This window comes from Nicotiana tomentosiformis, chromosome 11 (assembly GCF_000390325.3).
Source record: "Nicotiana tomentosiformis chromosome 11, ASM39032v3, whole genome shotgun sequence".
In the NCBI taxonomy this organism is placed as follows: Eukaryota; Viridiplantae; Streptophyta; class Magnoliopsida; order Solanales; family Solanaceae; genus Nicotiana; species Nicotiana tomentosiformis.
Window position 1 is genome coordinate 121,907,597 of NC_090822.1, and position 14,434 is coordinate 121,922,030.

A 14,434-nucleotide genomic window follows, 5' to 3' on the forward strand; every position below is an offset into this window, starting at 1 on the left:
AATTATATATCCGGGCTCGGGGGTGAATGGGTAAATGGATTTTTGTCCGAACCTCGGGTTTTGACCAAGCAGGCCCGGGGTCGATTTTCGACTTTTTGGAGGAAAAATTTGGGAAATTTTATTTAGGCATTATAATTAATTCCTTTAGCAATACTTGATATTATTGATACATTTTTGAATAGATACGAGTGGTTTGGAGGTAAATTTGAGAGAAAAAGTTGTGATTGAGAATTAAGTGGCCTTCGGAGCAAGGTAAGTGTTGTGTCTTACCTTGACTTGAGGGAATTAGGAACCTCAAATTATTTGCTATGTGAAACTCATGTGAGCGGCGTATATGTGAGGTGATGAGTACTTATGCGCCGCCAATTTACATGGTTTCCATATTTTCTCCCATTTTTCTTATATTATTTCTTTCCCATGCCTAATTGTTACGTGTTTAGACTACTGTTGTTAAATTGATCGTTCATATCATGATTACTGATTCTCTGGTGATAATTGAGTATTTATTTCAAAGTTGAGATTGATATTGTGGAACCAAATGTTGAAGTAAGGCTTGTACTTGTTATTCTATCTCCCTGTTGTTAGTTATGCATTGCATTATGGTAAGGGAGAGTGTTAAAAGCACGAAGGGTGATGTCGTGCCATATTGTGAGTGTTAATGCACGAAGGGTGATGCCGTGCCATATTGTGAGTGTTAATGCACGAAGGGTGATGTCATGCCATATTGTGAGTGTTAATGCACGAAGGGTGATGTCGTGCCATATTGTGAGTGTTAATGCACGAAGGGTAATGTCGTGCCATATTGTGAATGTTAATGCACGAAGGGTGATGCCTTGCCGTTTTTATTGTTTTATGGTGAGAGTGAGAGTAAAAGCACGAAGGGTGATGCCGTGCATTTTTCCTTTATTGTATTCTTTGTTTCTGTTGATTCATAGTATATTGGTTATTTCAATTATCATTCTGTTGTAGTTCTTTATCTCCAGCATGTTTTCCCCATCCTGATATATCCTGTTTAGCTCTTCATTACTGTTATTTGTATATATACTGTTAAATTATACATGTTGATTTGTAGGTGCCTTGCCTTAGCCTCGTCACTACTTCGTCGAGGTTAGGCTTGACACTTACAAGTACATGGGGTCGGTTAGACTGATACTGCACTTTGTACTTTCTGTGCAGATTTTGGTACCGGATCGGATTGATCGGGATTTTAGCTGTTGGACCGCTATCCGGAGACTCAAGGTAGATCTGTCCGCATTCACAGATCTTGAAGTCCCCGTCTATTCTTTCTGTTTTACTGTTTCTTTCATCCAAATAGTTGTATTTCTTTCAGACTATTACTTGTAGTGAATTCTAGAATGCTCGTGAATTGTGACTTCAGATCCGAGTGGTAGTAATTATTGCACTTTCATTATACTATTCCACACACACTATAATTCATCTTAGCTAATTGCTGTTATTTACTGAATGGAATAAGAACTGGTTTAAATGATTCTCTGACATTGGCTTGCCTAGCAAGTAAAATATCAGGCGCCATCACGATCCCGACGGTGGGAATTTCGGGTCGTGACATATTATTATTATTATTATTATTATTATTATTATTATTATTATTATTATTATTATTATTATTATTATTATTATTATTATTATTATTATTATTATTATTATTGCGTACAAGTTAATGTAAGCGACCTTCCTTACCCTCGTCACTATTTCGTCGAGGTTAGGCTCGACATTTATATAGTACATGGGGTCGGTTACACTCATATTGCTCTCTGCACTTCTTGTGCAGATAATGGAGTTGGTCCCAGCAGCGTACTGTAGATTTGCTCGGATTCAACTATCAAAGGAGACTTGAGGTATAGCTGCACGGCGTTCGCATCTCTAAAGTCCCCTTCCACTTTATCTTAGCTGTGTGCTTTCTTTCAGACAACTTTATTTTTATTCAAACTCTTATTTGTATTATTCTAGAAGCTCGTGCACTTGTGACACCAGTTCTGGGATGGTATTTAGATATCGCTATTATTTTGGCTTATTCACTTTAGTTTCGATTTTATTCCAGTCATTTAGTTTCTTTATTATTAATCAAATTGAATTGTTAAAATTAGTTAAAATTATTCCAATATTTGCTTTCCTAGCAAGTGAAATATCAGGCGCCATCACGGTCCCGAAGGTGAGAATTTCAGATCGTGACAGCCGCATCTCAAGGGGTGTGATGTAAACAGTTTACGATGATGCGAGCATTAGTGGCTGCTTCCACGGCTTGAATCCGTAACTTATAGATCACACTAATACAACTTTACTATTTTAACACCTAGCAAATTCCTGATAAAAACAGTTCTAACATAGCACATCAAAATGTAAATGATTGAAGAAAAAGATGACTTTTATAGATAGAGAAAACAACAGTTACGTGGGGGGTTGAACAGAGATTGTGGCTATGCTATTTCTAATATTGAAATTCACCGACTTGTTTAGTTCAATACGAAAAGAGTAAGTGAAAAGGTCTAACTTATTCCAACGTGACTTTTGGGAATCAAGTGTTTTTAATGTATCATGTGTATGACCTTTGTAATGGATATGAAGAAACCCAACAGACATTTAGGGTCTAACTTATTCCAACGTGACTTTTGAATTTCTACAGAATTCTTAGGCATACTTTTTGGCTTATAAGTATATATAGTTATGTGCTTCACAAGAGTTTTCTATGTGTAATGTGTCAATGCCACGTGATATTGTCTTACTTTTGATAGCAATTGATATTGCTTATCAGGTTAAGATAATGAACAGTGATGGTAGTCATAGCGTCAATGAATTATCATCATCTTCATTATCAAAGGGGTGGGAAAAATAAAAAATCTGATGACCTCACTGTTGCATATATACTTCAGCAAGTTAGCAATAGGAAGGTTTCCTTAGAGTTAGCTATGCATCATATCTAATTATTGCATCTCTTGTTTATTTAGATGCTATTTCTCTTTGCCCCTTGTATTATTTGATAACTTTGTAAAGGTTGATAAGATGCTGAAACAAAGAGATCTACGACGTTCATCAATCCATCCCTTTACAATCGATAGCCACTCTTAATATAGTGGAGAAATCCTACTATGGATATAATTAAAAATATATAGTGGGAATCTCATGATAGATTAATTAATTAGTTTTTTCTTGATTCAAGCTGTGATTTCAGCCGAGATTCTCTCCCCAAATGCGGCTATAACGGCTTTTTTGTTCCTTGTCTCGGTCTCGATCTTGGTCGGTCTCGGTATTGATCGGTCTCTGGGTCTCGAGCTCGACCTTGACTCGATCTCGGTACTGATCGGCCTCAGCGTCTCGAGCTCGACCTTCCAATCATCGCATCATAGCTCGATATTATAATGGCGAACTTCGATCCATCATGCTCCAATCTTGATTAGTCACACGAAGGGTAAACTCGGTTTTGACCGTATAGATATAGTCCCCTCGTTTCTCGGAAAGAAGGTGGCGAGAAACGATATAATATTTCAACCTCCGACTAGATGACGTCTGCGACGAGCCCTATTGTGACGTATGTGACAAACATCCTGTCGGTCCAGTTACCAAGGTATTAAATGCGCGTCAGTCGATGGTCAGCCACTGTCAATTTTGAACCGTCATTGTGAAATCTATAAATAGCCCCCTTCTTCATTATTTCAAACTTTTACCTTCAAATCTTTTTCATTCCAATCTTCACAGTTCTTCGCCTTCTCCAAAGCTCTCTATTTCCATATTTTGGAATTTATTTGCTTTTTCTTCTCAAAACATCAAATACTTCAAACTCACTTCTTTTTTGTCCACAAAAATTTAGATGGCAAAAATATCTAAAACCGTTCCGCAAAAAGAGGATGCCTCCTCATCTCGGCTGGCCGGCGAGAAAACAGTGGTGGAGCCATGCCTTGAAGAACTTGTTCCCGGGGAGTGCATAATTGATTCCGATTTTAAGGTCGAGAAACCCTCATCGGTTGCTGGTCGATGCGAGCCGGTATCGAGATATATATGCTCGATACCAAAAAGTCTTCTTGACCTGGTAAAAAAAGACTGCAATTGGGAAAATAAAGAAGTTGTGATACCGGCGCCGGAGGAGGCGATCACTACCCACGTGGAAGGGTACCTGAGTATTTACACTTATTCTTTCACATTGGGTCCCCTCGATTCAGTCATCGTCGATTTTTGCAAGAAATACCAGGTGAATCTCGGTCAAATTCACCCTTCTTTCTAGATTGTGATACTGCTTCGTTTCTTTGTGAGCAAAATCGATGGGCTTCCCTTCACCATCGACCACCTCGTAAGATTATACAGCCCTCGTCTTTATTGAGTTGGGCTGATAAAGCTTCAAAGCAAGCGTTCACCTCGAGCATAGATGAAGACAAAGATCGGGGTTGGATGAGCCAGTTCGTTATGAGACCCTTGCCCGGAGATGAAGAGGCTTTACAACCTATCTCGAAACCGATGTCAGAGGTTAAGAGAAAAAGGGCCCCGAACCCCGAGGGTCAAAAACCCAAGAAGAGAGCGGCTCGTAAACTCAAAGAGAACACAATCCCACTGACTACGGAGTCGGTCTTGAGTCTATGGGATAAAGAAGAAGAAGAAGAAGAAGAAGAAGAAGAAGAAGAAGGTGATCATGGGCTGGTGGCCCGTGCACGAGCTAGTATCGATATTAAAAAAATTTTGGTACTGGTGGAAGTTGATACTGCTCTGTCCAGGCTTGATGAGGCCGGGGAGGAGACTTCGACCCCAGTTCCTGAGCCGAAGGGTTCCGAGAATGTTTCACCTCGGGGCAAAGAGACCGTCGAAGATGCGGTAGATGTCGGTGCAGGAACCGAGCTAGATGCTCCCCAAGACGGAGGCTGCTCTCCGAAAAACCTACTTGGGGCAATAGAGATCGGGGATTCCCTCTCGTTTCCTTCATTTTTGCAACCGATGATATGTGACGCTCAGGCCGTGGAGGCTTATCAGGGGGAAGGATCCCATGAAGAGGAAGACCCTTTCCGTGGTTATTTTGTCAGGGTAGAAGATGTCACCGGTCTTGGTGACTCGGAGGCTCCAAAGAAGAGCTCGGGCGAGGTGGTAGTGTCATGCCTTTTCAACGAAGCTCAACATGCCCAGAATCGGGTGAGTTCATATTTTCTATTTGTCAATTTTCATACTTGTATTTTTCTTTCCTTGTATAATGCATTTATTCTATTCTTGTAGGTTCTGAGTTTCATCACGAGGTATTCCTCCGATCCCGAGGGGAACTGAGCCGATACGAAGCCGAAATCCGAAGTCTTTCTAAGGAGAGAGATGCCTTCAAGCTTCTCAGTGAGTAGAGAGAAGGAGAAGCAAAAGGATTTTGGGCTGAGCTAGACGCAGCTTGGAAAGAACAAGCCGATCCGACCTAGCAAGTAAAAAGAATCTTCGAAGTTAATGTCATTGACTCGGGCGTGATGGCTAATAGTTCAGTCTCACAGGTCCAACAATAGTTTGATGTTATCAAACAACTTCGTGTTGAAATGGACGCAATGAAAGCGGAGGCCGAGGAGTGGAAAAAGAACATGGACCGCCTTGCCTCAGAAAAGGAGGCTGCCCGAGCTCAACTGGACTCGACTGAGACCCATCTCTGAGGCTTGAAAGAGAAGGCCTTGATACAAGCCAAGGTAATCGAGGAGTTTCAGTCTCGGTTGGGCTCAACAACGTTTGACCGACAGAGACTAACTACAGAACTTGCAGCGGCCAAATCGGAGGTCGAAACAACAATGAAAGATGCTAATGCAATGGTGGCCGTCTACCGATCCGATGCTGAAGCTGCTCAGATTCGAGCAAAGGAGGTTGCCGAAGCGGGTCAGGCTCGAGCAAACTGGGTTGTCGAGCATGCTAAATGCCAGTCTCGAATGGAGACTCTCGAGGAGATCCATGCTCGTGGTTTCGATCTTACATCCGAGATCGAGAATGCTAAGGAGCTCGAGGCCGAAGCCAGAGTGCTGGCCTTTCCTGATGATGATGATGATGATGATGATACCGGGAGTATGAGTGGATCTGAAAGCGAAGGGGGCCTCGAGGGCAAAGATGCTATCCTGGAGAGGACTAAGTCCTTTAGGATTAGTATGTTTTGTTTTTCTTTTATGACCGTTTTGGTTTTTTGTAGAGAAACTTGATCGGGCCATGCTGCCCTTTGTAAATGATTTTTGACATATATAAAAAACTTTCTTCCTTTCTACCTTATAGAATTGTGAATTTGTATTCTAAGGTTGGGGTTCAGATAATTTGATCAAAACCAAACTAGTGTAGCCCTTAGGCCTTTTGATCGAGTGAGTGTTTGCTCGAACTCGAAGTAAAGTAACCCTTAGGTTTTTAGTTGAGCGAGGACGGTTTCTCAAACTCAAAGAAGAAAATAGCCCTTAGGCTTTATGGTCGAGTAAGTGATTGCTCGAATTCAAAGTAAAGTAACCCTTAGTTTTTTCGTTCAGCGAGGACGGTCTCTCGAGCTCGAAGGAGAAAATAGCCCTTAGGCTTTATGGTCAAGTGAGTGCTTGCTCGAACTCGAAGTAAAGTAACCCTTAGGTTTTTAGTTAAGCGAGGATGGTCTCTCTAACTCAAAGCAGAAAACAACCCTTAGGCTTTATGGTCGAGTGAGTGCTTTCTCAAACTCGAAGTAAAGTAACCCTTAGGTGTTTGTAAAAAAGGATTGTTTATAGCCTTGTCCCCTTTCTGGCTTGAAAGAGTTTCTTATCATTCGTATTTGCGAAACTTGTAATGCCTTAGCATGAAATAGGGAATTGTTCGAGAGTTCGAACAATTTTGTATTGATTAGAGTTTTCGAGGCTTTGATATTATCGAAGCCTTTTATGATTCTGCTGGGGAGTAACCTTTCTAACCCTATTTTGTTACGGAATTTGGACATCTCCGATTCGTGTTAATTCAACCGTAGCTTTTTTAGTCCGGGATTTTGCGTCTTGGGCTTATTTTCCCATTTTACTTCGAGCTTTCCCAAAGTATCAGTCCCCGAGTAGGGTGGTCGTGGCCTAATAAAAATCCCTCTTTAGTTCATGATTTACCTCTTGGGATTATGATCTTCGGAGTTTATATAATTTAATTTTTCGGACGGTAGTCAATTTGTGTGGGTAATCATTTGAACTCCATTCATGGTCGACGCTTAAGCCTGTTTCCATAATAGATCGAGAATATGAAGTAGAAAAACCTTTCTAAGGTATGAGAAATCGGTAAAGAAGAAATTTCTCTTTATAAGTCATTACACATGCGTATATGTTTCGTGCCGGGGCTTGAGCAAACTACGCGGGCATGGTTCGTTTGACCATTTGGCCCTTACAAATTTTCCCTATCGAGACCTTGTTGCCATTAAGTAACTTCCTTGCATCGAACTTGATATATTCGAGGGCAATGCCCCCCAATATTCGAGGTTGATTGTAAAGAGGTCTCGAATACTGTTGAATTATTCTAAGTTAGCACGATCAATGATTGCCTTAGTAAAAACCTCGCTGGAAAACCCATTTGGGACAAAAGCGGTCTAAGGGGAAAAAGAGTGCAACGCGTAGGGTCGTACTAGAAATGAACATGGCAGGGCCGTACCTTAGCAGTATTATCATTTTAGGTGCGATACGTTCCAATTGCTCGGTAGTTGTTTGTCATTTCTCATACCGAGCTTGTAGGATCCTTTTTCGGCGATTCCGAGAACCTGATACAGTCCTTCCTAGTTCAGACCAGTTTTCCTTCATTCGGATTTCGGGTGTTGAGGGTGACTTTTCCTAGCACCAAGTCCCCGATTGTAAAATATCGAAGGTTGGTTCTTCGATTGTATTACCTCTCGATTCGTTGTTTTTGGGCGGCCAATCGGAGGAGAGCGGCTTCTCGTCTTTCTTTCAACAATTATAGGTTCGTATTCATGGTCTCATTATTCGACTCCTCTGTTGCATATCAAAACCTGATGCTAGGTTCCTCGACCTAGACTGGGATCAGATCTTTGGTGTCATAAACTATCGAGAATGGTGTTACACTGGTACTGGATTTCGATGTTTTGCGGTATGCCCTTAGGACCTCGGGTAGTATTTCTCTCCATTTTCCTTTTACGTCGGTCAATCTCTTCTTAAGCTTTTGGATGATGGTTTTGTTGGTCGATTCAACTTGTCCGTTCCCGCTGGGATGGTAAGGTGTTGATAGGATCCTTTTGATCTTGTGATCCTCGAGAAATTTAGTTACTTTGCTGCCGATGAATTATTTTCCATTATCACACACAATTTCGGATGGCATCCCGAATTGACATATGATGTGGTCCTAAATGAAGTCTATCACTTCTTTTTCTCTGACTTTCTTGAAAGCATGTGCTTCAACCCATTTAGAGAAATAATCAGTCATAAACAAAATCAACTGAGCCTTACTTGGGGCCGATGGGAGGGGGCCAACGATGTCCATTCCCCATTTCATGAAAGGCCATGGAGATAGGACCGAGTGGAATAGCTCCTCGGGTTGATGAATCATGGGCGCACGTCTTTGGCATTTGTCGTATTTTCAAACGAACTCCCTTGCATCCTTGCCCATATCGGGCCAATAACACCCTGCTCTGATTACTTTATGGACCAGCGAATCGGCACCAGAATGGTTTCCACAAGTGCCCTCATCAATTTCCCGTAGGATGTAATCGGTATCTCCTGGTCTCAAACATATTGCCAATGGTCCATCAAACGTCCTTCTAAACAGTATTTCATCTTCGGACAAGGTGAATTGTACTGCCTTTGTGCGCAGAGCTCTAGATTCCTTTGGATCTGATGGAAGCTTCCCGTTCTTGAAGTACTCTATATATTTGTTTCTCCAATCCCAGGATAAACTTGTGGAGTTTATCTCGGTGTCACCTTCTTCGATTACCGATCTCGTGTGTTGTACGACAGTCCCCGAGTTGAGTTCGATTACCCGTTGATTTCTTTGGCCCATTTGGCCAATTGACCCGAAAGTTCGGATTTGACCAAAATATTTCGAAGAGGATAAGTTGTTACAACATATATCGGATTACACTAGAAATATGATTTTAGTTTCCTAGAGGCGCTTATTAAAGCAAGCGCTAATTTTTCTAAGTGTGGATATCTAGTTTCAGCCTCGCCTAAGGTTCTACTGACATAATAAATAGGGAATTGCGTACCTCATTCTTCTCGAACCAGGATTCCACTTACCGCTATCTCCGAGATAGCTAAGTACAGGTAAAGCTGTTCGTCCACATTCGGGGTATGAAGCAGCGACGGGCTTGATAAATACCACTTTAGTTCTTCCAAAGCCTACTGGCATTCCGGAGTCCATGTAAAGTTGCTCTTCTTCTTAAGTAGTGATAAGAATCGGTGGCTCCTAGCTGAGGATCTCGAAATGAATGGTCCTAGGGTGGTTATCCGTCCCATTAGCCTCTGCACGGCCTTTACATTATCCATTACCGTGATATCTTCGATAGATGTGATTTTAGTGGCGTTGATCTCGATTCTCCGATTGGATACCATGAAACGAAGAAACTTGCTCGAGCCAACCCCGAATGCACATTTTTCGGGGTTGAGCTTCATATTATACTCCTTCGGTATATCGAAAGTTTCCTGTAAATGCTTTAAATGGTCCTCTGCTCACAGGGATTTAACTAACATGTCATCAATATGAACTTCCATTGATTTTCTTATTTGTTTTTCGAACATTCGGTTTACTAGGCGTTGATAAGTTGCATCAGTATTTTTTAGACCGAATAGCATTCTGTTATAATAGTAGGTACTGTACTTAGTGATAAACGAGGTCTTTTCCCGGTCCTCCGGGTTCATCTGTATCTAGTTGTACCCCGAGTAAGCATCAGGAAAACTGAGAGACTCGTGGTTGGCCGTGGCATCGATCAGACGATCTATATTAGGCAAAGGAAAAGAATCCTTAGGGCATGATTTATTCAGGTCTTTAAAATATATACATATTCTAAGTTTGTTTCCCTTTTTAGGGACAACCAGCACGTTTGCTAGCCATCCGGGGCATTTTACTTCTCAAATGGATCCAATCTTAAGAAGTTTGGTTACCTCATCCTTGATGAAGGTATGTTTGACCTCGGACTGGGGCCTTCTTTTCTGCTTTATTGGATGGAATTTCGGATCCAAGCCTAGTCTATGAGTGGTTATTTCCGGTGGGATCCCTGTCATGTCAAGATGGGACCAAACGAAACAATTCATGTTAGCTATAAGAAATTGAATAAGCTTTTTCCCGAGCTCGGGATTTAACCCTGTGCCCAGGTATACCATTAGTTCGGGCGGATGTTTGATTAGCATGATTTTCTCCAATTCTTCGATTGTTGATTTAATAGCGTCGGAATCATCGGGGACCATGAAGGATCGAGGGATCCCATAATCATCATCTATGTCAGTCTTATGATTTTCTAGTTGGGTCGAGGCTGACGTTTGTGATTGCTATTTGGTGTCCCGTTTCTCATTCGAATTTGATCCCTTTGTCAATGATAGTGATGATATCGGAATCACTTCGTTGATGGCAAACATTTCCTTTGCGGTCGGTTGCTCCCCGTAGACCGTTTTGATTCCCTCTAGTGTTGGAAATTTTAGAACCTGGTGAAGGGTTGAGGGTACTGCTCTCATGTTGTGGATCCATGGCCTCCCGAACAGGGCGCTATATATCATATCACCCTCGATTACGTGGAACTTCATTTCTTGGATGGTCCGGGCCATGTTTACTGGCAAACTTATCTCGCCCTTAGTAGTTTCATATGCCATATTGAATCCGTTTAGTACCAGGGTTGCGGGCATTGCCAAGTCCTGTAGACCGAGTTGCTCTAAGACCCTTGATTAAATGATGTTGGCTGAACTACCCGGACCAATTAACACACGCTTAACTTGAGTTTCTATTCATAAATACAGATATTACCAGTGCATCGTTATGGGGCTGCATGATTCCTTCCGCGTCTTTGTCATTAAAGGACAAGGTTCCTTTAGGTATGTAATTCTGAGTCCAAGATCACTTCTCTCTTATAATCGACATCTTAGTGCATTTAAGCACCGGCCCCTGGGGGACATTATTCACTTTGATGATCATGTGGATGATGTGTTGTAGATCTTCTTGTTCATTTTGTCTATTTAAATCTCTATTTTTGAAATGGTTTTTGGCTCGGTCACTTAAACATTCTCGAAGGTGCCCTTCATTGAATAACCAGGGTACCTCCTCTCTCAACTGCCTGCAATCTTCCGTTCTGTGGCCATGAGTGCCATGATACTTGCATATTTGATTGGAATTTCTTTGGGCTGGATCAGACTGCAGAGGTTGAGGCCATTTAGTATCTTTGATGCGTCCGATAACCGACACGATGGCGGATGCATCAACGCTGAAGTTATATTCTGATAACCGTGGTGCTTCCTTAGGTCCAGTATGCCTGTCGAACCCATTCTTGTTCATCAGCCCCCGAGACCCTTGGCCTCGATCACTTCTCCTTTCGCCTCGTACGGAGTTGCATTTGGGTTCGCTACCCCTACGATCTTTATTATACGGCCGATATCGGTCCTTGTTCAGCCTTGGTTCTCGGTCGATGTCCCTTTTAATAACGGACACAGAACCTAACTGGTCGTCTTTGACTCTAATCTTCGATTGATATCGATTGTGTACATCGGCCTACGCAACAGTTGGGTACTCGATCAAGTTCTGCTTCAATTTCGTAAAGCTATCGAGCTTCGTTTGTTCAGTCCTTGGGTGAAAGATTGAACGGCCTAATCGTCCATAACTGGTGGTAGATCCATTCGTTCCATTTGGAAACGAGATACGAACTCTCTTAGCATCTAGTTATCATTTTGCCTTACCTTGAAAAGGTCCGACTTCCTGGTCTCAACTTTTATGGCTCCGGCATGCGCTTTTACGAAAGAATATGCAAGCATAGCAAAAGAATCGATAGACTTAGGCGGTAAATTATGATACCATATCATTGCCCCCTTCGACAGGGTTTCTCCGAACTTCTTCAATAATACAGATTCGATCTCGTCGTCTTCTAGATCATCCCTTTAATGGCACATGTGTAAGAGGTGACATGTTAGTTGGGGTCGGTCGTCCCATTATATTTAGGAATTTCGGGCATGCGAAACTTCTTGGGGATCAGTTTGGGAGTCGCACTCGGGGGGAAACGTTTTTGTACAAGTGTTTTTGAATCCAAGCCTTTCAATATCGGTGGTGCCCCCGAGATTTGATAAACCCTGGAGTTATAAGTTTTTACTTTTTGTCGTTTGCTTCAATCCTCTTTTCTCCTGACTCAGTTCGATTTTTCAGTTCCTCGAGCATCCTAATAATTTCGGGATTAATCCCCGATTCTTGTTCATTTGATCTTACTACATCTGGCCCTGTTTTGTGGGTGACTTCTCGGGGTGGACCGGGCTCGGCCCTGCTCGGTGACTGGGTTTGGCTTTGCAACTTAGCTATTGCTACCTGTTGCGCTTGCAACATTTCGAAAATCATACGCATGCTGATCCCGTCTTCTCCAATATTTTGGGAATTTCGAACTGCAAATCAAGTTCCACCATTAATGCTATTTTCGGGGTCGGAACGTTGGTTCGCCTCAATGGCCACATGTGAATTAACATCAATTGGATCTACGGATCGAGTTCCAACGAGGTCGACGAGTGGCCTTTCATTCCCCGCCGTCGGGTTGTTGTTCTCATCTTGAAGGCCGGCTTCATTGTCGATAGGTAGGGCCGGTAATTGAGAGTCATCATTTTAAACCTGGAATCAAAGACATTTCCAAGAGCAAGCGTAAAATAATGTGTTTTATAGAGACTCATACCAAATAACCACTATTATCCTTAGCCCCACGGTAGGCGCCAAACTGTTTACCCGAAAAATGGATAGACTTGAATTTACACGTAGTTCTATGGAAACACAGTATAACTTGTTACAAATCAGAAAAATAAGTAATGATATATCGAATATTAACTGTAAAAAGGAATGAATACTGTCACAACCCGAAATTCCCACCTTCGGACCGTGGTGGCGGCTAATATTTCACTTGCTAGGCAAGCCAACGTTAGAATAATATTAACCAATTTTTAAACAAATTGTTAAATTATTCATAACAAAGAAATAAATGCGGAAGTAAGATTTGAAATGTAGTGAATAATCCATAAAAATAACGATGTCTAAATACCATCCCAGAATTGGTGTCACAAGTGCACGAGCTTCTAGAATAATACAAATAAAGGTCTAAATAAAATAAACCTGTCTGGAAATAAACACACAGCTAAAGTAAAGTAGATGGAGACTTCAGAACTGCGGACGCCGTGCAGTTATACCTCAAGTCTCCTCTGGTAGCTTAAATTCAATCAAGTCTATTGTACGCCGCTGGGACCAACTACGAAATCTGCACAGGAAGTGTAGAGTGTAGTATCAGTACAACCGGGCCCATGTACTGGTAAGTGTTGAGCCTAACCTCGACGAAGTAGTGACGAGGCTAAGCCGGGTCACGTACATTAACTTGTACGCAATATTAGTAAAACAACAATAATAGAAATAAATCAGGTAACTTATTTTTAATAGTTGAAGCCAACTCAGTAGTCATAATCAATTATTATTTCAATCAATTTCAGTTGCAGCGTGCAACCCGTCTCCACAATATATTAATTTTCAACTCTCTGATATATTTATTTAATCAAGTATATATATAGACTTTTTAATAAGTCTATTGCGGCGTACAACCCGATCCTCTAATATATTTATTTCAATCAATTCTGTTGCGGCGTGCAACCCGATCCAACATCACTCTCGTCACATGGTGCGTACGTAGCCCCCACAACAAGTAACACACAACAAATACAATACCTAGGGGTAGTTTTCCCCTTACAGAGTTAGACAGGAGACTTACCTTGCTCTGAAGATCCATAACCAGCTCCAAAGCCTCTTTAACACCTGAAACCGATGCCGTCGATCCAAAATTATTCAAACAAACGTGCAAACCAATCAAAATATACTCTAATATCCATAATTGATCAATTTTTATTATTGCCAATGTCCGCTCGAAAAGTCTTTAAAATCAACCCCCAGGCCCACGTGTCCAAATTCCGAAAATGTTGGAAGATAAACTTTACCCATAACACCACGAACTCAAATATATGATTTATTCCAAATTCATGTCCAATTTCGTGGTAAAAATCCAAAAATACCAATTTTCAGGTTTCTTTCAAAATCTCACAATTTCTACCAATTTTCATGCTTGAATCCATATAAAAACCATGTATTTAACTCAAAATGTGACGAAATCACTTACCCCATTATAGTAGATGAAGATGGCACTCCAAAAGTGCTCCAAAATAGGCTCCCATGGACGAAATGAGATGAAAATGGGTCAAACCCCCATTTTTATAAATACTTTACTGCCCATACGACTTTTCGCATCTGCGGTCATTTGACCACTTCTGTGGAAGCTTCCTCGCTTCTG